The sequence below is a fragment of the Gossypium arboreum genome, chromosome 6 (assembly GCF_025698485.1).
Source record: "Gossypium arboreum isolate Shixiya-1 chromosome 6, ASM2569848v2, whole genome shotgun sequence".
Classification (NCBI taxonomy): Eukaryota; Viridiplantae; Streptophyta; class Magnoliopsida; order Malvales; family Malvaceae; genus Gossypium; species Gossypium arboreum.
Window position 1 is genome coordinate 57,590,969 of NC_069075.1, and position 27,988 is coordinate 57,618,956.

Genomic DNA, 27,988 nt, shown 5'->3' on the forward strand with positions numbered 1-27,988 from the left:
GATTTTTAGTCCTCATTTAAGAAAGGATAAATACATTAAGGTGTTGAGTAATCTTAATTTTGGTTTTGGTTTCCCCAGCAAATGGTCCTTTCATTGAGAAAGTATCTGCATGTCAACTAAAGGACACTTATGAGGTTGAAAGACAGTTCTAGGGCTTAAAAAGTGGTCATATTCTTGATTTGAGCGATCAGCGATGTGTTCCAACATTGTTTACAAAATTGAAGTCCCAATGGTTAAAGTCTGACCTTTTCCACCAGTCGAAGGATTGGTTCTTCTATGCCATCTGCCATTCAAGCTTGGCCCTATAATTTAGATAGTGAACTAGTGCATGTTCTATGGGGGCACATCAGAGAGTCCTCTTCATATGTTTATCATATCTATAAACTTCACCCAAGAAATTGGATAAGTGTTTCTTTAGGTTAAGCAAATTTGCCTATTACTGGTTCAGGGTCTTTATTGCATACTCAATTTTAAGGCATGGACATCTCTTCGATTCTTAGGAGAATTCATGACCATGGGAAGGCCAAATCTGCATTGTCGCAAAAATTAATAGCAAGGAAGAGAGCTAGGTCTATTAAAGGCACTTAGGAACTTGGACGCAGTGAATGCCCATCATTGGTGGGGCATCGATCAAGTAAGGAATCGATTGTAACCATTACTCATTCTCCTTTAGTTCTAGTTCCTCCTAGAGTTCTTTCAGTACCCAAAGGCTCTATCCTTCAAGTAAGCTCTTCCATGTATAACTCCAATCATTCATCAGAGAATCTCATGGAGGCAGCTCTTCCAATCCTGTCATCTATCCTTCCCTCTTCATCACGGGGTGTGACACCTACAGGGATTAAGTAGTAACTTTCCTTAGCATAGCCTTATAGAGCTAGTGCCCTTTTCTGCTCCTCTCAATTCAACCATTCAACAGTAGATAGGCTTACTGCCATTGCAGCTAAGAGAAGCTTTTTTCTCCTATATTTCTTCCCAGTTCTTTGATGATCCCTTTGCCCTTATGGCTTAAATTTTAGAAATCTCATCTCTTGAGCATAACCTTTGGGATAGGTATTTCTAAGATGCTAGCAAATGCTATAAATGCAAGATAGTAGATTTAGAGAAATATGTAAAATCGAAGGAAGACACCTTAGTCGATATCCGTCGAAAGTATCAAGACTTGAGTAGTATGATGTGAGGCTATCTGCTCAACTTAAAACTCTGAAGAACGAATATGGTTATGCTTAGATTGAAATCAATCAGCTTAAAGATAAGATCATCCACCTAGAGATTGAAAAATCTACCTTCGAGGAGAGGATTAAAGCCCAAAAGTAGAGGCACAAAGTAGAGTTGGAGCAACTACACTAATCCCAAGGAGAGGCCCTTAGAAAATAGTAGGAAGATACTTAGAAGAACCTTATTGAAGCTCTACTGAGTGGAGAGCAAGCTTAATTATGCACAGCCAAGTGGTTGTAGGTCCTTTTAACTTGGACAAAGTAGACTTTGGGCATCTAAAGGATGTCTCTATAGATTCAGTCAACTTCGATGTTTGTAATCCCGAGGGAGAGGAGTGGGAGGCATTCCAAGAAGAGTGGAAGTAATCAATTATCGTTTCTACCTGCACCACGCCTAGAGTTGATGTAACACCCCTATCCCGTAACTGTTGTCAGAATAGGAAAGGGGTATTACCAGACTTGTAACTCATGTCAGAACAGTAAAATTTTAAACTTTTTCTTGAAATAAAGATCATTCATTTAGATAAATGCTAAATACGACCGAGGATAAAATTAAACTTCTATACGTACACATTCAAAGGATGCCATTTTCGCATGGCTTATATACATTAACGAATATTATTCGCTACTAGTCTATTCTATACATGCCATAAAATAATCCAAAACATAGCAGTACCAAACAGTGGATAGTGATAGTGTGACGAGTTGTTGACGATTCCCGAGCAAAGGCCAAATTTGACAATCTATAAAACAGAGAAACATAACAACAGAGTAAGCTTTCAAGGCTTAGTAAGTCTTAAGTAAAACAATTAACTTTGCTGGATTAAATACATTTATAACTTACACAAAATCCAAGTGAAGTCTCGATGGGCTTAATAAGCCTACACAAGTACATAATACATACCTGGCCAACTTAATGTGCTGAACATCCGTAATTGTTGATTTATTACTAAGTCGCTTAAGATTAGGCCTTACACAAATCACGTTTTGAAATGTCAAGATATATCATCATTCGGTCAAATAGATTAAACCCTATGTATGCACATGTAATTCATCTATTTCATCCAATTTTAAGAGTATATACCCCTTTGCATTTAAAAAAAAACATCAATGCTATTTTTTTTTTAGTTTAATCAGTCGAACTAAAACATAACACTATAATCACATGTTACCACATTTCACACAAACTATCACCATTGTAATTCATTAACCTCATTCGAATATAAGCATATAGCGTATACCTTAACTTCATGTCCTAATATCATTCGACTTTAATACATATTTATATATATATATATATATATATCTATATATATCCCTTTCAATAAACTTCCAACTAAATAAGAAAATACACACATGACTTACATTCTTCTCATGACAACTATTCGGCTAAACAACATATAAGTCACTACACCTTCAATTTATAAAACTATCAACACATATTACATATACATTACTTACGTTTATAAAATAGCCATTCGGATAACTTGCACACATTTAAATTTTAGCCATTTTGGCCTCACCACCTATATATTTATCTTGTGCATCAATTCATCAATAGCTTATAAGCAACTCAATTAGTTTCATCAATGTTTACAACAAAATCACAGATTCACTACAAGCTGTTTTCTTGAGCAACAATCATTAGATTATTTGTAACTGGAGCTACAGAACTCCAAATGAAGTGCCGTAAATTTTCCCTGAAAATATACTCATATATCTTCTATCCATAAAATTTTCATGATTTTTTGTTTGGCCAATCAAAACCAGAATTTTATTAAAGTTTCCCCTATTTCACTGATCAACTATACTGACCACTCTTCACTACGAATCAAATTTCTCATTATACAGATTTGAAAATATGTTCTTGTTTATTTCATTTGAAACTAGACTCATTAAGGAGTCTAAGAATATAAATTTTATCTTATAACAATTTTTGTACTATTTATAATGATTTTCTAAAAACAGAACAGGGGATTCCAGATTCATTCTGACACTGTCACACACAACTTTAAATATCTCTCTATAGGAAATTCCTTTGCTTACACTGTTTATTTTATAAGAAACTAGACTCATTGAGCTTTGATTACATATTTTATTCGGTCTCTAATTCCACTCCAACAATTTATGGTGCTTTTCAAAAATCACGCTACTGCTGCTGTCCTAAGCAGATTATTACAATTTGCTCTTAAATTTCCAAGTCTAAACACTTAAGAACTTAGCATTTGAGTTTAAAACATATCATCATATATAAGTACTTCTTAGTATCACATACAAATCATAATTTAAATATCACTTTTCTAATAACAAATCGGCTAAGGCTCATAGAAGTAACTTATTCCTTATCATTTTACTATAGGTAATTACACCAATTCATAGTCCCATCTTTACCCGTATTCCATATCATTCTTCATTATAACTAAACTTATATGCTAGAAACTTACCTCGGATGTTGTCGAACGATTTCAACGGCTATTCGATTACTTTTTCCTTTCCCCTATCCAACTTTGATCCTCTAAGCTCTTGAGCACAAGGGTAGATAACAAGATTCTGCCATGTAGGCATCAACAGTTCCATCAACCATGGATTCTACCCGATTTTTCCCTTGATCCAACCGTTCTTCCCAGCATCAAGATTTCGTAATTTTTTTTTGAACATCTTACATAGTAGCAATAAATCGAATGATTAAGGATAAATTTAATCATTTATCACTCACGTTCAGATATAGTTTAAAAGCAGTAAATATCAATTAAACCAGAGGAATTTTGAACATTTAATGTCATTTTTAGGCATATTAACATCAGTAGACATCAATTAAACAAGGGAAAATTTTAGAATATTTAATAGTTATTTTCAACTATCATAAATAGTACAACCTAACTAAACTAACAAAGCTTCTCGCCGCTAATTAAGCGCATTAGACGATCAAATAAGCCTTGACACCATCTTAAACAGTAATAGTTAATCATCACTTGGATAATTTAATTAGATATTAAACACTACTTCAATAGCAGCCACTTTTCACCCTTGGAACAACTTAAATTCGATAATAATCATCATTGTACAACAACAATTTATCCCCCAATTAATCAACTTAGTTTTAACATTAATTCGGTAACAAGCCACAATATAGAACAATATTTATTCATACTTTTGGACAGCTTAACTACAACATTTAATTTACTTCAATTTATGTTTCAAGACCACATAATTCATGTCAGTTGACCACCGGACTACAACAAACAAAACACTAACATCACAACCATTAATATTCATCAATTACAACTTAAGGACGTTGATATTTTAAGCAATTAATCAATACATAATTTAACATTAAATTATTAAATTCAAGTATTAAAATAACTAAATTTACCCCACCATTCAAGCAAGCATTAGCTAACAATTTTAACCTTCAACAAAACATAATAAAATGTCTTACTTTGGACAGCATCGAACCCGTTCTTGGTCTGCAATAAAAACCTGTAACTTTTCCTTATTTAGAACCGTAAAAACAACAACATGCAAACAACCAAAATATCCTTAACCAACTTCAATTTCAACATGCCATGGACAAGACTCCATTTTTAACTAATTAACCAACAGGTAGCTCAAACCAATTTCAACTGAATTATTCAATAATATAATATCTTAAATAGTAAATTGGATTTGGAGTTCAAGGACTTACTAGAAATTTCTTCCTAGCTGAAATTGCCTACACCACTTTCTCCTTCCCTTTATCCTTCCCTTTAACTCTTTGTCCTCCTCCTTCTTTGTTAGCAATGCTTGAGAATCTAGCCTTAAAATGGGTGAAATTTTTTGTTTGCCTCAACATGCAAGCCGTGGCTTTCTTTTCTCTCTCGTAAGACTAAGAGAAAATGAAGAAACTATGAGCTAAAACTAATGTTCTCTCCCCTCGGTTGATAAAGATGAAAAGAAAATTTTTTTTCTCCTTAACAATATAAAATTATACAACCATCATAAGTAATTATTTATGTCTATTTTTAATATAAATTCCTCATCATGGCCGGCCACTATAAACAAAAAGGAATATTTGACATGCAAGTACAAGCATTTTATAACATGCATTAATAGGCCACTTTAACATTTACCTAGCACATTTCTAAATTTTCTCACAAAAGTCCTATTTAATAAATTTCACATACTATTAACAAAATTTAAGCATGAAATTTTCACACATGCATATTCATATATAATAATCATCAAATATGTCGGTTAATTATTTTTATGACTTGGTTTTGTGGTCCCGAAACCACTTTCCGACTAGGGTCAAATTAGGGATGTCACAGTTGAGGACAAGGTAGAGAACTTGGCGAGTGTAGAGAAAAACCCTGAAGGACATCCTCAGTCAGCCCACTAAATGAGGAGACTAAAATGCTCTTTCCTACTTTTTTTTGTTATTTTCCCTTTTTGTATATATCATTATTTATCAATGGAGTAATCTTTTCCTTTCTACCATTTCATTTACCCCTTTCTTTCCTACAAAAAAATATTTACGCATACCTAAGAGACTCTGCCAGGCTCGGTGCGTTATGCATATAAGGCTTCTTTATCTTTCATCATCTGAGAATTGACTAAACCTAGGATTTGATACCAAAACTTATAATGCCCTCAACCCGATCCAATTTGTCAGATCTAGAACTCAGGTTTTACACTCGCTTATTGTCTTTAATTAAATTTGTTCATACATAAATTTCAAACTTATATATTATTAAGTAATGTTCCCCAACCAAAAAATCATCTGAGTGTACAATGTACACTTACAACCATTTAACAAAACTTTTCACCTAACGAGAACTTACCAGTACAAATATATATAGCACTTATCTTGCCCTTAAACAATATCATTGACATCACTTATTTGGCTAACACATTTTATCTACATTTCTAGGCTTACGAATAGTTTGCCTAGCCCTAATCACAGTATTTTATCATACTTGAACTCACCACTTCACTCGTTCTGCATGTAAAATAGCCTAATGCTCCCCTCTATAGACATAGCCCCGGCGTCCTCCCTCCTGGATTAGCCTCGATCAACTTACCTATGACATAAGAACACAGAGGTAAGTTCAATATAATTTAACGAGTAATCCTTCATTTACCTGAATGTCATCCAAGAACTCTTTTATCTAACTCCTTATCTCTTATTCTTCAACTTAACTCTAACGGATACATCCCTTAGATTCTATTCATTATACCATGTCTGTCACATTTCGCACATAGGCCATATCTTTCCTTTTATATCTTTTGTACCACTCTCGCATTTCTCATCTTATTTTTTCATGATTCCTTAACCATTCCCGTTGCGGAGGGTCTTTTAGACTAGATACTTTTGGTTCACCAGTCATGCTGGCGCACTCTAGTCTCATTGTTCTTACCATGTTACTAAATTGGGTTAGTCATAACACTTCTTACGGAGCTTTTCTTTTAGAGTTTTCCATATTTATCGCCGTTTCACAAGACTTTATATATCGTTTTATTAGATTTCCTTTCTTTTAGTTCAATATCTTAATAGAGACGTTTCTTTCAAATGGTTATCGTAAGGGTCATTCTTTATATGGTGCCACGAAGGCATTCCTTTTCAGAGATTGCAACAAAGATTTCCGTTTTATTAAATACTCACCATAAAGACTTTCCTTTCAGAGTCTCGGAACAAAGGCATCTTTTAAGATGTTCGCCATGAAGGCTTACCCTTTCAGAGTTTTGCCACAAATGTTGTCCTTTAAGAGGTTCACCACAAAGGCTTGCCTTTCTAGAGTTTTTCCACAAAGGCTATCCTTTAGGTGTTTTAAATAATAGGGATTTGCCTAAAATCACTCTTATTGAGGTTTTCCCCTCATCATCCCGGGACACATAGAGAACCACGTTAAGTAATAACCTTTCTCAAATTTTCCCATATGATGCCATAACCCACCAATTACGGTCTTACACGATATGGTCTTCTTTAGTGCCATGGCCATGGACTTGTCCATTCAAAGATTCATGTTTTTAGTTTTGACAGACCCCTTTGATGACTCAAGAGATAGACACAGACTCATCATGCATCGACTCACTGATGATAGACATTGTTATGCTTACCAGAAAAACATGCACTTCCTATCAGACTTGTTCTTACTTAGAGGCATAAGCACACCGTAGTCAGTCAAGTTCATAACTCTTACATTTCTTATCAGATTTGTCACATTATACTTTACTAGATTCAATCTCATGCTTTGGCCACTTAGTGTACAACTTTCTAGATAAGCATAATACACATGCAAGAGTCAATCTAAGGGCTCATCTGGTTTTTACCCATTTTTTAGCTCTACACTCCAGGTCTAGACATCCCTTGAATGATAGCTTCAACCAATTCTCGGTATGAAGCTCTCATAGGTGGAGATCCAAATCAACAACTCAACTTTCGTGAAGAAAGGCAACAGTCCAAATTGCTTCAGATTTAGACTAAAAAAATTCTTACTGAAGAAATAGGAGGAAAAACTCTCCTTTTGCATTTGTGATTATCAAATATACAACTTTTATCCTTATAAGAACTTGACATGTATCAAAATCCTATACTATTTGCCATATAGGTGGTTTATAGTTGTAAGACATGTGTACAATAAATTATGGTTATATGTATAAATAAATATTTTTGGGTCAACTCCATCATTCATTCCTAACCATCTTGTTAGAATATAACTAACACCTTAACTAGCCAAACTTGGCTTACAACACCCTTCGGTGATATCCCAATTATTCTCGAACTTTCTTAACACTTCACTAAGTTCCACTCTTCGAGATGTCTCACTTTTTGAGACATTTTCACTTGTTTTCCAAATGTTCACGGTTTGCGTAATCTATCTACCAGAGTATCATTTGAGTGGATAAAACTACACTTCTACTTTCCCTCTGACTTGTTCATTGATCTTCCACAATTAGGTGTAGCTGATTAAACTAGTTTTCGCACTTAAGGAGCTTGAATATAAGCATTTTCATTATGTTTTACTTAAGCTTTTATAGTTTAGTTTAAATCTAATAAAAAGTGTATTTTGAGTCTTTTATTGATATTAGAGGATGAATGAGGCATAAGGTGAGCTAATGTACTTAGTAAGTGTGCAGGAGACCATCAGAGGGCGTACAAGCTTAATACTAATCATTGTGCTGCAACACAGGAAGTTTGATGTCGTAACATCGGGAGAAGAATGCAAGAATCTCGAGACTACCTTTAGTGTCACAACACAACCATTGGATGTCATGAGCATACTACCTTCGATGTCGCGAAACAGACACTATGGTTTTGTGACATCGGTCCTTTATGAGAAATACTTATAAGCTAGAGGCGTTTTTGTCTGCACAATCAAAATTTAAATATGAAAGTGTCAACTGACTTATGGTTGAGGACGAAGACAACCCTAACTATATAAACATGCTCTTAAACACTTGTTAAAGGACAAATTTTGATATTTTAAGTTTTTCTTTGTAATTTAGTTTTCAGTTTTTTTCATTCTTTTAGGGTTTAGATATTTTTTTAGTTCTTTTCATTTGTGATCTTTAGAGAACTTGATTTGTAGATGCAACCAAACTATTATGTATTTCTACGCTTTCAACAATCAAATGCAATTAGGATTCTCTTAAACCTTTTTATTGATTTATTTTTAGGCATATCTTGTTTATCAAGTTTATTGTGTTTATGGATTCCCTGAGGAACTAATCCTGTTATGGGGAATTAGTGAGTGGAGGTGTGGTTAATTGATTACTATGTAGGGTTTTCTCAATGAATCAACTGTTTGGGAAAGGAAGAACTTAAACCCTAAGCTTAACGACTCTAGAAATTCATTTAGGTGGGATTAATCCAAAATTGGTATGACCTATCCATGAACACTTTAACCTCGAATCAGTCTGGACTATGATGTTGAGATATAAGTAGTATTTGCCGACTCATTAGTTTAGTGGAAGATCGAGAGATCCTGCTAGGGTAATGACTAATTGATTGAATAGAAATGTGAAATAGGAATTAGTTATGGCCATCAAAGCGAGCTAATCATCCATTTTTAGATTTGATTAAGTTTAGATTTTAGTTATTCGAAGTTCACTTTATTTATGCAATTGTTATTCTTTCGTTCATAAAACCCCAAAAATCTCTTCTTTACATTTTTTTGTAATATGATTTATCTAGATTACTAATTAATTCTATTTGTGTTTAGGTTAACTTTAATTTAGTGCTTGCCTCTCTTAGATACGATCCTCGAAGTACTCACTTACTTCGTTGTAATTATATTACAACATGACTCATATACTTGCGAACACCACCTTATTCCACATCTTTAGTTGTAGTATTCACACTTTAGGCATTAGTACATCCGGAGGCAGTCATTTGCCTAATCAAAACTTCACCCAAGGGTGTTCCTGTAGACTTCAACCCTTTGGTTAAGTCCAACACTTAACTCACTCAAAACCTATTCCGCAATTCTTACTCCTAAAACAACACTCGGGCACTAGGGATTTGCTGAGCGAGATGTTAGAGAATCATTTGAAAATGAATGTAGGTTTCTAAAAACGGAAATGGAAATGAAAATGGAAATTTGCAATTCCATATAGGATTATTTTAAAAATAATGGAAGAATGAGTTTATGTTTTTGGACTATTTTGAAGCTCAAAAATGAAAATAAACCATTTGATCAGAGTGAACATGTTGAGTTGTGACATATTGAACGAATTTTCTCTAAATTTTACAGGGGTTAAAATCGTTAAAATTTTACAAAGAGAAAATTAGGAAGAGAAAATTATTTAATATGTAAATATTAAAGTTTATTTTGGGAAATAGAAAAATTGAATCAGGTTGCATCACCTTACTGAATACCAGGTCAAAAGGGACCCAAGAAGTATTCGTTATTAGACCTGATGTCAAAAAAGCCCAAAACCCCTCATATAATATGAAGGGGGTGACAACCCTAGTTGAAATAAAAAGGGTGAGACGTTCACCCCTCTCCTACTCTAAATAGAATGTCTTTTTTTCTATTTAAAATAAACCTCTACAACTCTAAAAGGGTTCTACCTTTTGTTCCTATAAATAGATGACATCAGTAGAGCTATTAACACAACTTTGAGGGATTATTATTCTACCGAAAAATAGAGAGAATTTATTCTTAACTTCAAAACATATCTTTCAAAATAATAATTTTACCGGTTTCTATTAAAGAAGAGAGAATTTATGTTTTCACCCCAAAAGGAGAACTTTTTTCTAGTTTAGTGTTTTGATTCAATTGGTTCGAGCCCACACCCAAAGCAGTTCATGGTACACGAATAGCGAAAAAGATCGTTTGGTTAAAACCTAGAAAACATTAAGGATCCGCTTATCGGAAAATGTAGGTACAAATTCAGTTAAGGTTTATTGCTATAAATATAACAAATTGGGTTGATTTTCAAAATTTTACCACTGTGCAAGAAAACCGTTTTCAAACCGATTTTTTTTCCAAAAATTTCTATAAAACTTGTACTCAAATAATTCATCAGTTACTTTTGAAAATCGATCGAAACCCTAACCTTCCTTTGCTAAACCTTATTGCACTTTTCATCTTCCATTTATGATTTTCTCAAAGGTCATTCATTTCTTCTTTCTACTTTTAACTTCTTATTCCCAACATTGAAGAACTATTATCAAAGGGAGGGGTTGTGACCAAAATATCTGAACTGTTGCTCACAAAACTCCACCACACATGGAGACCGAGATATGCGATTGTAATACCACTCAAGAAGAAATGTATTGTTACTTAGAAGCCCAAGGTTTCCAAAACCCAAATTTGGCCTATGACTTTCAACTTCCTCAACATTGTCATCTCAGCGACAGTTCTGCAAGTTTCATCTTGCGTCTCATTTTACTAGAGGTTGGCTTCCATCTACCACTTAACCCTTTCTTTTACATTGCACTCAATAGTTATGGTATTGCACTACGGTAGTTAACTGCCCTATCCTGGTGGACATTTGTGGCATTTTACATCGATTTCTATATACACCCTGAGCGTCCATTAGTAGGTGTTTTTCAAAGATTTTATTAACTCAAGATATAGAGAACTGGCTTTTCTACTGGCAGTGCTCATTTTAGTGTACGATAAGATATGAACCCTTTATTCAAAATAGGATCTCAAATCTCCATCTAAGAAAGGATAAATATATCAGAGTTGTAAGTAAACTCAATTCTAGTATTGGTTTCCCAACTTAATGGTCCCTTCCTCAAGAAAATGTCTATACCAAATGCTAGTAAGAGGATGTTCAAATTGCTAAAAGAAAATGACAAATATTGAAGATAGGGTGTATACTTGATTTGGTGGAGTTAGTTTTTGTTAGGAACGTCTTTCAACATTGTTTGAAGAATTTGAGTCCAAATGGCTGCCGCCCAAACTATTCCATCAATTCAACAATTGAATCCTCTACACTATCTGCCTTTAAAGCCTAGCCATATAACTCAGTGAACTGGCACACATCTTATTGGGAGCATATGAGAGCCGCAACTATACTTTTACTCTATTTGTAGTATTTGCCCAAGAAATTGGAAAAGATAACAAAACTTATTACATATTCCACTTCAGATCAAGCTAATTCTCCTATTGATGATGCAGGATCTTTGTTATGTTCACATAATCAGGACATGGACATTTCATCCATCCTTAAAAGAGCTATTGATAAAGGGAAGGCTACTATTGCTTCACTTAGTAAGTCAGCAACAAAGAAAACAAAGCAAAAGTCTAGATTAGATGAGAGCACTCAAGAATTTGGAAGCAGTAGATGCCCTCCCTTGGTAAGCCATAAATCAAATAGGGGGCCTATTACTACAATTACCCACTTATGTTCGATTCTTGCTCTCCTCGAGGTTCCTTTAGCCCTTGAAGAGTCTACCCCTCAAACAGGTTCTCCCACACATGTTACTAATCCCTCCGAGACAATACCTTTAATTCAGTCAATTGTCTTTCCTCTTCTAACATAAGATGCTACCCCTTCTGAATCAGGAAGTAGCTTTCCTTGGTGAGTTTTTTCGGAGTCAGTGCCATCTTTCACATCTCTCAGCACCATTTTTCAACAACAACTAAATTTGCTACCTCTACAGCTAAGATAAGCTTTTTCCTCTTACTTTGCATCTGATTCCTCTGAGGGTCCTTTCTCACTCATGTCCCATGTAACGACCCGAACTTTAAGGTTATCGAAAAATGTATTTTCGGGTCTCCGTTTTTAAAAAAAAAATTGATTAGTAAATACAAAATATATATATATATATATATATATATATATTTATGAAGTTAGTAGAGTGGTTAATTAGAGTTTAATTAAGTGAATTTAGCTTAATTAAGAGTAATTAGGAAAATGACTAAATTGAATAAAGGATAAAAGTTGAATTGTAGATTAAAAGAAAATAAAAGGACCAAAATGGAAAATAGACCATTTAGTATAGTTGAGGTGGAAACAATGAAAAATCTAAAGATTTTTCTAGATTATTGTTGAATTATAAATTATAAATTATTATTAACTATTATTACTAAATAAATTTTAAAAAAAGAAAAGAAAAGTGACAAATGTATGGTTTTAAATAGATACACATGTATTAATAATATACACATGTATAAATATTTAAATAGATACACATGTATTAATAATATACACATGTATAAATAATAAATAAGTATTACTTATTATTTAAGTATAAATAATATATACACACACACACATATATATATATATATATATATGTATATAAAACAAAAGAAAAAACAAGAGAAGAAGGGAAGAAGCAGAATACTAGAAACGAAACAGAGAGGGAAGGAAGGAAAGAAAGAAAAGAAAGAAAAAAAGGGAAAATTTAAGGTTTGAAGCTTGAAGTTTAATTTGGTAAGTCAATTAAGTCATTTTCTCTTAAGTTTGATGTTTTAGAAGCTTTAAAACAAGGTTTTATTAAAATTAAGTTGATATTTTGAGAGTTTATAGATTTTCAAGTATAGTTCATGTTGAATAAAATAGTGAATTAAGGGTTTAATTGAGTGAATTTCAAGCTAGAATTGATAATAGGATCAAATTGTAAAGTAAGTTATAAGTTTTATGTTGTAGGGACTAAATTGATGAAATTTTGAAATTAGGAAAATATGCTGGAAATTTAATATTTAAATGAGAGTATGGATGAAAATTGAATAGAAATAGAATGTGAATTGAATTAGAAACGTAAGTGAAAATTAGTTAAGATTAAATTGAAATTAAAGTAGAAAATTGAATAGAAAATTCAATTAATTAGATATAAATTAGTAGTGAATTAATGAATATGAATTGTTTTAATTTCCCTAGCTAACGTTGTCTCGAGAAGTTTCGCTAAGTAAGGAAATAGCAAAGTCGACGAGGAAAAGCTTGGAAAAGCTCGTAAAATACGGTTTGTATTTCTATAATCCGAACTCAGTCATTATTTGTTATATTTATATACATATGACAATTGTTAGTGTTAGAATTATGATGTTTTACAATTGAAATGGATTGATTTTGGTATGTGATGAATTTATCAAATTTATATTGATTGAAATTATAATATATATATATATATATATATATATATATATATGATCTATGTAAAATTTGAATATTGAATGAATGTTATATTGAAAAATTATATTGATTGGAAATATGAGGGAATTGATATGAATATATGAGATTTGTGATAATTGAATATTTGATATTGAAAAGTGAATTGAGTTGTATTGGATTATGAATTAACGTGAATAATTGAAATATATTTGTTGAATTGAATGAAAATGTATGAAATTGTGAAAATGTGTGAATATATGTGATTATTAGAATGGTATATTGATGAAAGATTTATTAAATTGAGAAAATGAATCAAATGCCCTATTAATGATGATCGGACAGATTGGATACAAATGGCATGCCATTGGGTTTGTGATGTGATGAGGAGATTTGTAGTTCGCCGAGAAGATGTTTCATTATTATATACTTGGTTTATCCGAAGAGGCATTTAATGCCTTATTGGTGTGTTTGGGAGGATATGATATCTTGGTGTGTTATGGAGGATTTATAATATTCCGGTGTGTTTGGGTTGGATATTCGGTGTGTTTGGGAGGAATCGCGTATCATATCGAGTCCGAGTCTTGTTAATAGGGTAAAAAATGAAAAGATAAATCGAGTGAATTTGATTGACTGAGCTATTGGAATGAAATGAGAAATTGAATTGAGAATTGAAATTGAGATATGAGATTGAAAACATGAACCAAAAGGTTCATGAAATGAGTGAAGTTCAAATGGATGATGATTGATGTTAGAATGAATTAAATGGTATATTGTTAAGAAGTAAAGTGTGAATACAAGTGAATTGTGAATATATTGTATAGAAATTATACGGTAAGTAAATGAAAAGAATTGAACAAATATGTTATTGTGTTTGTTATATGACTTGTATAGAATTTTTATGGTAAGTAAATGAAATTTATCTATAAAATAAATAAATGAATACTTATAATTGTTATTGTGATTTTAAGTTTAATTGTTATATTATTAAGTGTTCGGATTATGGAAATACCACGAGTATTCCATACTCAGCATGACGGTTTGTTTCGTCATGCAGTTAAGTAAAGATAGAACGTTGAATCAGCATCCCAGGCCGATCCCAAATTCAATGAGGTAAGTGTGTTAATTATGGGTAATGGCATGTACCTAGGATGTCTTATGTGCATGTCATTTTGAAATTGTAAATGTAAGGATGAAATAAATAAATTTAAGGTTTGGTTATGGTATAAAATAGGATTTGAATAATTTGGTATGAATTTGAATTTTTATGAGACAATGTCAGATTGATTTCGGAATTCCCTATTCTGAATTGGGAAAATCATTAAAAATTGTATAAAAATAATTATAGGCTATAATTTATATTCTTAGAATCCTTAATGAGTCTATTTGCAAGATAAATAAACGGGAACATCACCCGAGTCCTGTGCTATGAGATAATTAAATTTTAGTAAAGAAAGGTCGAAGCTGTCAAATAGCAGACCAGGGGTATCTTTGAGGAATAAACTGTACTAATTGGCTAAACCAAAAATTCTGAAAATTTTATGGTAGAAATGTATATGAGTCTAGTTTCAAGAAAAATTAACGGAACTTAATTTGGAGCTTCGTAGCTCCAGATATAAATATTTTAGTGACTGTTGCTCAAGAAGACAACTTTGACATGAACATAAGAAAATAGTGGAATTGTGTGTAATTATTCTGTAAACTCCGGTAATGCTCTATAACTCTCTTCCGGTGATGGTTTAGGGTTAGGGGGTGTTACATCCCAAATATCAGAGGTCATGTCTATTGAACATGATTTTTGGAGTGGGGCTCTGAAAGATACCAGTGAATGTTACAAAAATAAGATGTCCACTTTAGAGAGGTTTGTAAAGTCTGGAATAGATGCTTTTGCTGCACTATGCCAAAAATATCAAGATTCTTGCAATCTTATTAAAAGATTGTATTCTCAAGTCATGACTCTACAAGGAAAGCGTAGGGATGCTTAAAATGAAAATGAAAAGCCAAGAGAGGAGGCAAATTAATTAAAGGATGAGAAATCTATTTTAGAATAGAAGCTTAGAGCTCTAGAAGACAATCGTAGAGCATTGCTGGAAATCTACACCATTCTCATGGAGAGACCTGTAAGAAGTATTAGAAGGATACCACAAAGAACAACAATAATGCTCTACCATAGTGGAAATTGAACCTACTTCTACACACCCAAGTGGCCGTAGGTCCTTTCGATCTTAGTCGTTTAGATTTTAGTTGTCTTGGTAACATTTCTTTCCAGTCTCTCAGTTTTAACATTTACCATCCAGAGAGGGAAGAATGGGAATCTTTCCAAATAGAATGGAAACAGTCAAGAAATTTGTTCATTTCTGATACACACGACGTTGAAAAAAGTGAAGGTAATTCAACAACAGGGGGTCAAAATCTTGAAGATCCCCTTATTACAAAAGGGGTTCCGTACATGCCCACTAATCAAACTAAGGAAGATAGGGACTAAAATTTCTTTTATACTTTAACTCTTGTTTTGTTGTTTACCGTATCATATATCATCCTTTCTTTCTTATTAACAAATCAATCTTTTTACCTTTCTTTTCCTTCTTTACTTTATTATTGTTTCTCTTCAATAACTATAATTAATACATTTGTCAAATTACGAAATAATTTTGATGCACCTGAGAGACTTAAGCCAGGCTTGGTGTACCATGAATACAGGGCTTCATCAGCTTCATGATCCAATAATCGGCTAAATTGTGCTCTAATACCAAACTTGTAACGCTCTCAACCCAATCCAATTAATCGAATTTGAATCTTAGTTATCACCACATGAATAAAAACATAAGCTAAGTCTACTTATACAATTTACAAATAATTACAACTTACTTAATTACAAAATTTCAAACTAAGATACATAAGTAAATACAATGACTAATTACAATTTCAGCTTGAGGTAATTAAATTTCAACGATATTTAACTTGGAATCTTAATCTATTATAGACACATCAAGGTATGGGATCCTTAATGAAAGCTCAGACTTAAACACATCGTCAACACTCTCTATATGCATAATAACCTGATACACCACTTATTGGCATAATCCTGGCGTCATCCCTTCTGGCGTAGACCCACATCAATATACCTGTAACATACACGGATAAGTTCATGAGAACTTAGTTAGGAAAACATCATTTACCTATTTCATTTTTCCATATTTCAACTAATAATTGTTTAGATGATATCACCATTCTAAACCTTCAACTTAATCACTGGCGAATACTCCCTCTGTTCCTATTCTCGCTTACACGTTAGTTACCTTACCTTGCACATAACTCATGTCTACCTCTTGATACCTTCGATGCACCATTTACACTTTTTAATCTAAAATTTTGATAACCTTTATTAATTTCCTTACCAGAGGTCTATACCATCGAAACATCATTACTCTTGCACATATAACTCCAAGTCATCGTTTCATCATAATTCCTAAATCATCTTATATTCATATAGTAGTTTCCTCATTCAAATATAAAGTGTGGGTTCCTTATTAAGAATACACTTTTCTAAACTTCTTCAATCTTCATCATTCACAATTTCTTTATAGTCTTGTATAATACTTAACTAAAGTTTTTAGAAAAACTATGCCTTATTGGTCTTACTGATCACAACTTACGAACCAAACTGAATACACCAAACAATTTGATATAGAATCTACCACAAAAGATATCTTTTACGCTATGCCATTAAGATTCTTATCATTACATGCCAAGAGCATCTCCTTTCAGAGGTCGCCACAAAGGCTATTCTTATGTGAAGTTTTCGCATCATTGCATGTGACATGCAAAAAAAACCCCTTTGGGTAATAACTTCCTTTAAGTTCCTTTAAAGAGTGCTATGGCCATGGACTTTCCTTTCAGAATTCGTGTTTAAAGTCTCAACAGACCTCTTTTGATAATACACCAAACAATTTCATATAGAATCTGCCACAAAGGATATCTTTTACAGTACGCCATTAAGATTCTTATAATTACACGCTAAGAGCATCTCCTTTCAGTGATCTCCACAAAAAGCTTTCATCTTGTGATTTACCACAAAGGCTTTATTTTCATGGTTTTCCACAAAGCCTTTCAATTCATTTTACACCATAAAGGCTATTCTTTCATATTGTGCCACAATTGCTTTCTTTTATATTACGCCACAAAGGCTTTATTTCATACTATGCCACAAAGGCTTTCTTCCATATTACGCCACAAATGTTTTCTTTCATACTATGCCACAAAGGCCTTCTTTCATATTACGCCACAAAGGCTTCATTTCATATTACACTACAAAGGCTTTTCATTATTGGTCAAGTTTTTGTGATATTAATTTGCCTAAACTCACTTATGTGAGGCTTTCCCATCATTGCATGGGCCACGCAAAAAAACCTATTTGGGTAATAACCTTTCTTTAAGTTCCTTTAAAAAGTGCCATGGCCATGGACTTTTCCTTTCAAAATTCGTGTTTGAATTCCCGACAGCCTCTTTTGACAATACACGAAACAATTTGATTTAGAATCTAATGCAAGGGACATCTTTTACAGTACGCCATTAAGATTCTTATAATTACACGCCAAGAGCATTTCCTTTCAAAGATCGCCACAAAAGCTTTCATCTTATGATTTACCACAAAGGCTTTCATTTCATGGTTTTCCACAAGGCTTTTCAGTTCATTTTACGCCAAAAAGGTTATTCTTTCATATTGCGCCGCAAAGGCTATGCTTTCATATTATGCAACAAAGTCTTTCTTTCATACTACGCCACAATGGCTTTCTTCTATATTAAGCCAAAAAGGCTTTCTTTCATACTACGCCACAAAGGCTTTCTTTCATACTATGCCACAAAGGCTTTCTTTCATATTACACCACAATGGCTTCCTTTCATATTACGCTACAAAGGCTTTCATTATCTGTCGTGTTTTTGTGATATTGAGTTGTCTAAACTCACTTATGTGAGGTTTTCCCATCATCGTATGGGACACACAAAAAAACCCTTTTGGGTAATAACCTTCCTTTAAGTTCCTTTAAAGAGTGCCATGGCCATGGACTTTTCCTTTCAAAATTTGTGTTTAAAGTCTCGACAGACCTCTTTTGACAATATCGCAGAGATAGACACAGACTTACTTTACAAACCATTTGTGCACTAACACAAACCACATTAACCTTTTAATAGATCACACCCCTTAGCATACATCCGAGACACACATATGTGACTGGACCTAATCTTCTCAGATTGCATACCATAAAAAGCATTTTATTTTCAACAATCACTCATATAGTTACATAACCATCATACCATACTTTTCTAGCTTTGGTTTCATTATTCAATTAATTTCTATAGAAATATTTCATATGTACAGTATTCATACAAGAGTCAACTTAGAAACTCACCTGTTACTCACCTACTACAATCCAAAACTCCAAGTCAAGACTTCTATTGCGCAAATCAGTAGTAGCTACTTCTACAGAACATGGAAACCCATCAAGATCTATTCATATACCTTTTTTTCGTCATTTCTAACACTGAAAATCCCTAAGCAAGGCCTTATTTCATTATCTTACTAATTTACCATATCTAACAGACTTATTCTTTCATAATATAACATGTAAAGTCGTAAATCTTACCTTGATATGGAGTAATCAATCGTAAAGATCCAGATCTATTATTCCAGCTTAAAGGAGAAACAAATGTTATAGATTCTTTAAGTTTTAGATAAAAATACTTCTTAAGTAAAACTTCCTCTTTTTCTAACCCGAGTATCTAAATACCTAACGTGATCCCTTATTGGAAACTGACACGTAACAAAAACTATGACCATTGCCTTTATAAATGGTTTACAGCTATGGAAACACAATATTTTTACATTTTCTCTAGTTCACCTGGTCATTTAGTTCCTAACCAATTCACTTACAACGCAACTAGAACAATAATTCAATGAACTAGGCGTACAGTACCTTCAGCGATAACCCTTACATACAATATTCTCAACACTCTTATCAATCTCTTCTTCTTTACGACTTACTATATTTTGAGAACAATCATTCCGTAAAATTCTAATGATTTCTATGTGCCCGATCTATACACCAAAAAAACAATTGGGTGGATAGGTTATGCCCCATAGATATCTCTTATACTACTCGCTTGCACATAGGACCCGCCAAAATTAGGTGTCACATGGTGTCTGTAATATCCTGATTTTGGGCCTAGTCGGAATAGTGGTTTCGTGACCAAAAAATCCGAGATATAAATAATTATTTTATGATTATTTTAAGGTCTATGATATGATTGCATGATTGTGTGAAAATTTCGTGAAGAAATTTTATGCATAAAGTGCTTAATTTGAAATTTGGGACTAAATTGAATAAATTGCAAAACTTGTGTTCTAGAAGTATTTTGCATAAAATTGAATTAGATTATTAATTAGAGGTCCTTAAAGAGTAATTTTACCAATTTCTAAGTCTATGGACAAAAATTGGACATGGATGGAATTTTGGAAAGTTTAGTAGTAAGGGCATTTTGGTCATTTAGGGTAAAATGAATTAAAATACAAAATTAAAGCCAATTTTGCTCATCTTCAACCCCATGGCCGAATATAGCAAGGAGAAACCATGGCTAGGGTTTTTCAAGCTTCCAAGCTCGATTGTAAGTCCGTTCTACCCTCGTTTTTAATGATTTTTACGTTTTTAGAGTCCTGGTAGCTCGATTTAGCTTATGCTAGCAATAATTTAACCTAGGTTTATATTTGGAAAAATACCCATAGGTGAAATTTGTGTATTTTGGTGTTTTATGATAGAATATGAGGTTTTAAATTAGGTTAGACAACTTGTGCTACTCGGTTTTAAGTGAAAACGAGCAAAAGGGCTTAATCGGTAAAAATACCTAATAGTCATAAGTACATGTTAGAGTGAGAATTTGATGTTGCCATAGAAGGGAAAAATGATCAGGATGTCATAAAACATAAGAAAATAGGCTGAATTTTAATTTACGAGCTTTGGGGCAAAAGTGTAAATATGCAAAATTTAGGGGCAAAATTGTAATTTTTCCAAAATATGATTTTGGGTCAATTTGAATAATGTGAGTCCTAATTAGACTATATTTTAAATGATAGAGCAAGGAAAACTGAAATTGGCTAAAATAGGAAAATACCAAGTTGTGGATTGAAATGGTAAAATAGCCATTTTCGCATACGAGGTAAGTTCACGTGTAAATAATGTAGCATAATGGTTATTTTTAAGTTATTGATGTTAAATATATGATATGCTGATTTTTATCATGAAATATATGCTTTGTGGTTATTTTCGAATAAAATGTAAATTAAGTGTATTATTTGTTAAATATAATTGTTACCGAGTATTGATTTCGGCATTCTACGGAAGACGGCAAGGATAAGTGTTCGAGGAAAAAGCCCGTTTGAACCTTAGGAATAGATTAGGATACAAGTGACATGTCACTAGGATGGTTGAGCATCCGAACTCGTTGAGTTGAGTCCGAGTTCACTTATGGATGCGAATGTCCGAGCTCGTTGAGTTGAGTCCGAGTTCGTGAGATGTAACTAGGCATCCGAACTTGTTGAGTTGAGTCCGAGTTCACTTATGGATGCGAACGCCCGAGCTCATTGAGTTGAGTCCGAGTTCACTTATGGGCGGGTTACATGGTAGCTTGGCTATATATGTGGCACTTATGTGCAAACTTTCCATGTATCCGAATTATATTCCGATGTGTTCAACGGGTAAAGTTCTACTCAAATGGAGGAATACTCAAGATGAAAGGGACGTATTGGTAAGTGTTGTGAAATGGATACTTTGAACAGGTATGTACTTAACCCTCGGGTTGAAAACTCGATATAACAACAATATGGTAAGATGATAAATGAAAAGGTGATATGAATGTCTTGGTGATGATTATGCAAATGATGTTTTATGTTTGCTTATATGGTTATGTTACTTGCTATTTGCATGTGAGCTTACTAAGCATTTATGCTTACTCCTCCTTTTCATTCCTTGTAGTGTTGACAAGCCAGCTCGGAAATCGGAAGCGGTTCGGAGGCACACTCACACTATCCGTATACCATCTTGGCATAATGGCTTGTATATTTTGAGTATGGCATGTATAGCATTATAATCATTTTGTATATATGGTATTATGATATGGTTATTGAGTGGTATGGAAATAGAAATGCTTGGTAATGATTAGCCATTGGAATGGCTAATCATGATCATATTTGGTATTATGTATGTCAAATTGCTAGCTAATCCATGGAAACCATGAAATAGGTAAAATTTACCATAAAATAGATTCAGACAGCAGCAGTGACGTGAGTTTGAAAAATCACTAAAAATAGTAGAAATGGAATTAAATAATGAATAAGTTATGGAATCGAAGCTTGAAGAGTATATTTTCATATGGAATAAGCAAAACAGGTATATGAGCTATATTTTATGAGATGTTTAAATTTTTGTAAAACAGTGTCAGAGCGATTTCTGGATCCCCTGTTCTGACTTTGGAAATTCACCATAAATTTTAAAAAGATAATTAGAAGTCACGCTTTATATGTACAGATTTCTTATTGAGTCTAGTTTTATTAGAAACAAACGTCATAGTCATTGAAGCTCTGTACAGGGAGATATCTGATTCGTAATACACAGAGGTCAGAGTAGTTGAACCCTGAAACAGGGGAGACTTTAACTAATAAACTGTACTAATTGGCCCAACCAAAAATTCTAGAAAAAAATTAGTAGATATATATATGAGTCTAGTTTCAGGAAAAATTTACGGAATTGGATTTCGAGTTTTTTTATCTCGAGATATGATTTTTAAAGCGACTGTGATGCAGTTAGCCAGCTTGTCTGGAAATTTTAAAATGAATTGTCTGAGCTGTTTAATTAATGAATTAAGTCCGTTAACATCTCGTGTTCGACTCCGGCAACGGTCTCGGGTATGGGGTGTTACAGTGTCAATGTCGTGAAACCTACTCCGAATTGCGTGTTCCTAGATTTTGGGCCACAATCGACTCCTTACAACCCCTAATCAATCTCATTAGATCTCCTGGGCACTATTTCGCCAGATCTGGTATCAAAATAACATAAAGCACACAAAATTTATTAATGCAAAAAGCTAAAACTCAAGAAAACTACATTAAAGACATAAATTGCTCAAGAATGAGATTTTTAAAAGTAATGAGGAGCCTAATTTGATATATCAAATTATGATAGAGCAAACTCTCTCACACTTAAGTTTTTTCTTGTCCTTAAGAAAACAAAAAAAAACATGCAAAAAATGACCCTTGAACTAAATTAGACAAAAGAGAACATGATAGTTGAATATTGAACTTTTACAAAAACTATCTGACATATAACCTAAGGTTGATATCTAGCTAATTCAAATACTCCTAAAGTAGACATGCATAGTTCAATAAGTTAATGGGCTAACAAATCTAGAGGCAATCCAACAAATATATATTAGATTACATTATCCATAAGAATAAACTATTGAGATACATAGTGGATATAAAATGAAAATCAAGAGCTTTAATCAAAGTAAATATAGGCAAGTCAAGAAAGTCGTTTAAAGGAAATGTTTTGGTCACATAAGTCTTTTGGGCCTGTAACGTTTAGAGGCTTAAGACAATTTGGATTTCAAACAAAATATATTATCCCATTTTCCAATGGTGTTAAAAACAGTGGTTTCGGACCACAATTCTGATTTGTGAGGTCGTGTTTTATTATTTAATTAAATTTTATATTGTTACATTAGACTCGTATTAAATTTTAGTGATGAAATTTTAAGGTTAATTAGGTAATTGTACAAAACGGACTAAATTGTGAAAGATACAAAACTTAATAATTATTGAATTGTAATGATTTGATAACTTAATCATCAAATGAAAAAGGACCTATGAAGACCACATTGGGTGTATATGGACGGTTAAGGCTTCTTAAAATGTTAAATTTTAAGTTTATAATAAGGGCAATGTTGTAATTAAATAAAGTTAAACTAAAGATTAATAAATAAATAAATAATTCTATCGTCTTCTCAAATGGTTCACCATAAAAAATTTAAGGAAAAATCTCTATTATTGGAGCTTTAGGTTCAGCTAAATCAATTCCATGCATGTAAGCTTGTTTTAAACATGTTTCTTGTAATTTTTATGTTTTTGAAATCGTTGCAACTAGGACCAGCTAACCCATAGCTTCGTTTTTGAAACTATAAAAGATTCTAGATGTTGTCATTGATGAATCCTTGTTTATTTTGGATGTTAAATGATGAAATGGAAGTTTTAGTTGTGAACTAGAAATAGTTTAGTAAGTGATTTTTTGTTAAATTTTAGTTAAAGGATTGAATTGAAAAAATAGTAAATTTAAATGGAATTTTTATGAATTTTGATTAATTAGGGATCGTACTAGTTTAGAATGAAATTTGAGAAATTGCAAATTTTGTAAAAATTGGAATTTCGGGTTTAAGGACTAAATTGTGAGAAATGTAAAAATTTAGGGAAAATGTGTGAATAATGAAAAGTTAAGGGTCATATGCGTTTAATTGAGTGTGAAATGTATATGAATGTAATAGATTGTATTTAATTACTATATAGATCAAGACCCGAATAAAAAATACAATAATCGAGGAAATAGGAAAATTACGGAGTAGTCCCTGTATTTTAACGGGAAGTGATCGTAGGTAAGTTCATAGTATTTTGATATGTAAATAAATGTAATTTCTTGTTTTTATGTTATTTTTTTTTCTAGTTAGTTGTGTATATATATATATGCAAAATTTCATTTGTTACCTATATAATATCAATTATTCCAATTAAGTACGTATGAAAATGAATAGTTGATGATAACAATTCTTGTGATTGCATAATATTGACATTAATACATTGAATTGTTGTATGTGTATTGAAATGATGAAGTGCCTCTGAATGGTGAATATGTATAAAGGTAACAAATTTACGTATGATGCCCGGTTGAACCTATGCTTAGGATACGTTTGGCATGCTATTAGGGTCAATATGCCCGGTTGCACTTCGGTGCCACATATTGCACATTTTTGCCTCTGTCAGCACTTTGGTGCCTCTAATACGCATCTATGATGCCTCTAGTGTGATGTAGTTACTTGAATATCCAAGCTGAGTTAATTAGTTCATCGAGCTAAATGTTAATTGAATTACAATTTACTTGTGTGTTTAAATGTTAATGCATATTCATGATATTAGAAAGTGAAAAATGTATCAATGAACCACTTGTTTACATGTGTGGGCAATTACATTGATGAAATGTGGTTTATGGAAATGAAAGGTTATTTAAGAAAAGGTTATCATGATATATTTAGATATGTGAGCAAAAACTAATGTGGTTTGTGAACTCGTAATTGGCTATCAAGAATTGTAAATTATCTGTTTGAATATTTATTTTGAATAATGTAAGTTAATTTGATCTTTAAACTATGAGTTTACTAAGCTTCTTTAGCTTACTTGTTTCATTTATGTTCTTTTGTAGTTGTCAAGGTTGCGGACTGACTGGACAGATCAATTTGGAGCTCACACTATCCAGCCATCTTGCTAGCTTTTGTATTTCATTTTAGGATATGGCATGTATATAGGTGTTTCATTGTGAATATGTAAATGTTATGCTATAATGGTATTTCTGGTAAAGTGGTTGGTTTTGAAAGTGTATGTTTGAAGTGTTTTTGGCTAGGTTAATCCTTAAGGTCAATAATTAGGTGATAATGTTTTGGAATGGTATTTCTATTGAAGTGGTTGGTTTTGGATAGATGATTAATGCCAAGTGCTTTCTTATCTAGGTTAGTTGAATAAATGATCTTTGATTGTAATGCCTTTGAATGGCATATTGGTTAAGCATAGGATGAATGAAATTTTGGCATGTATTTGGTGATTTGAATGTGTTTTTGAACCATGGAAATGAGCTAGATATGGCATGTCTTATTGAGCAAAGAATGGTGCATGAATTTTCTTGTTTTAAGAGATAAAATAGAGCACAAGGCTTTCACACCGTTGTGTGCCACACATAGTCACCTCACACAACTGTGTGTACTTATTGTTTTTAGATGTAGTATCTACACGACCTATGACATGGCTGTGTGACCAAAAACAATTTTGTTACACAGTCTGGCACATAGCCTGCGACATGGCCGTGTGACCCAACTTCGAATAAACACACGGTCTGCGACACAGCCATGTAGCCCTATTTTGAATACTCATACAGGCTGGGACAAGGCCTTGTGTCCCGAATTTGAATGTTCAAATGGCTTGAGCTATGTCACACAACCGTGTGACCACTGTTTTTCAATTTTTCAAATATTTTTGAAATTTTCTGATTTATTTTGATTTGATCCCAGATTGTTCTCAAACTACTTTTAGGGCCCTATAAGCTCGAATTAAGGCATATAAGTGTACTTTTAACATGAATTAACTATTTTGAAATAAAGTTAATTGTTCTGTTATGCTCGGTAACATTTTGTAACCCTAATTCGGTAATAGAGACAGGTTAGGGATGTTACAAAAAAGATAGCTCAAAATGGTTCAAGCATTACAAACAGTGAAACACACGATTGTCCCCTATTCACCTCCAAATTAATCATGAAGCTCGCCTCCTTATTTATCCTTGTCTCGCCTTCTTTATCTCTCCAAAGATTAAAATGATACTGTTTGATATCGGTACATACAAGAAGCTAGCAAGTACTAATACATTATGAATTGCAAAAATTCTTTTGAGGCTAGAAAATGATTTTTTATTTGAGCTATTTTTCTAATTTTGCACTCTTTCAATCATAATTTTTTCACTCTTTCACTCTATCGAGGCTAGAAAATGTTTTGCTCGGTAACATATGTAACCCTCATATTGCTTTTATTTGCTTGATTTTATTTTTTGTTCTAAATTAATTATCAAGGTTCTATGTGCACCATATCATGCAATCTCTTCTCTTTTCCATCAAGAACATACTAAAACCACCATAATGTGTCTTCCTAGCCTTCAACATTTCATAGTGCATTTACACACAAGGACAAAGAAGGGTTGATTTTTTAACTCATTTAGGCTCAAGGTCCCAATGATTTAGGTTCATCAAGAAAGGCTTATTTAAGGCTCAAATCATGGGAGCTAAAGGGTACATAGCATAAATGTTAATGACTTAGGCTCTTGGCTAATCAGACAATACCTTAGGTCATACCTAAACATTTCACAAAACACAATTTCTATCATGCCTACATTTATCCCAATGAACAACTATTGAATCAAACATTATTTATCTACAAGCATCTATACAATCTATCTTTTTGCACAATTCATACATTTTTCTATGAAGAACGATTACCTCTAATCTATTATGCAATTTAATCCATTGAACTAAGTAGCCTACTTTTAAGAGGACCAAATTATTTAGTATCCATTGAAATTTACATGCTTGAAAGTCTAAAACACTTCATTCCATACCCATAACCGATGGTCAATTTCCCAATTACAGTTCAAGCACCATGCAAAATCAATAAAATAACTGAAAAACAAGGATAACTTTTTTGAATTTTTTTTTGAACATAGAGCAAAAACAAAAAATAGGCAATTAAACACATAAAAACACAAAGATAAAATCATAAAATAGTGTACATCCCCCCACACTTAAATTACACATTGTTTTCAATATGTATTCCCAAAAGAAAGTTTGAAGGGTTACTAAAATTCCCTAAACCCTCATCAATGCAAGTTAGGGTCGTCGACCTTCATGTTTAGGCTCAAATTTGAAGTGTAATTTTTGAATAGGTGGCCTGCACAGAAAAGAAAAAAACAATATACAAAGAAAACATATGCAAATAAAAAAAAACAAAACAAAAACAAATTAAGTCTTGTCCAAAATAATTCAATAGTTAATTAGTTACATTCTGCATAATCTAAAAAAAATGCAAATAAATGTAACTAATCAGATTTGGATTCGGGCTTCGGTTCAGCAATTTCCTTCCCCTTTCCTTTGGTAGAATCCTATTGTGAACATGCTGAGGTAGTCAACGACGTGACTCTTCCTCGCCCGAGCTGCTAACCTACCACAAATTGTAGTGGAAATTTAAGTACTTTTTGACACTTAATGAGCTTGTTTTCTGGTCATTTTAATGTCTTCTATTGCATTTTCACATTTCATAACTTAGATTAAAATTATTTCAAAATAAGCTTTTTTAGGCATTATTTCGAGTTAGTCGA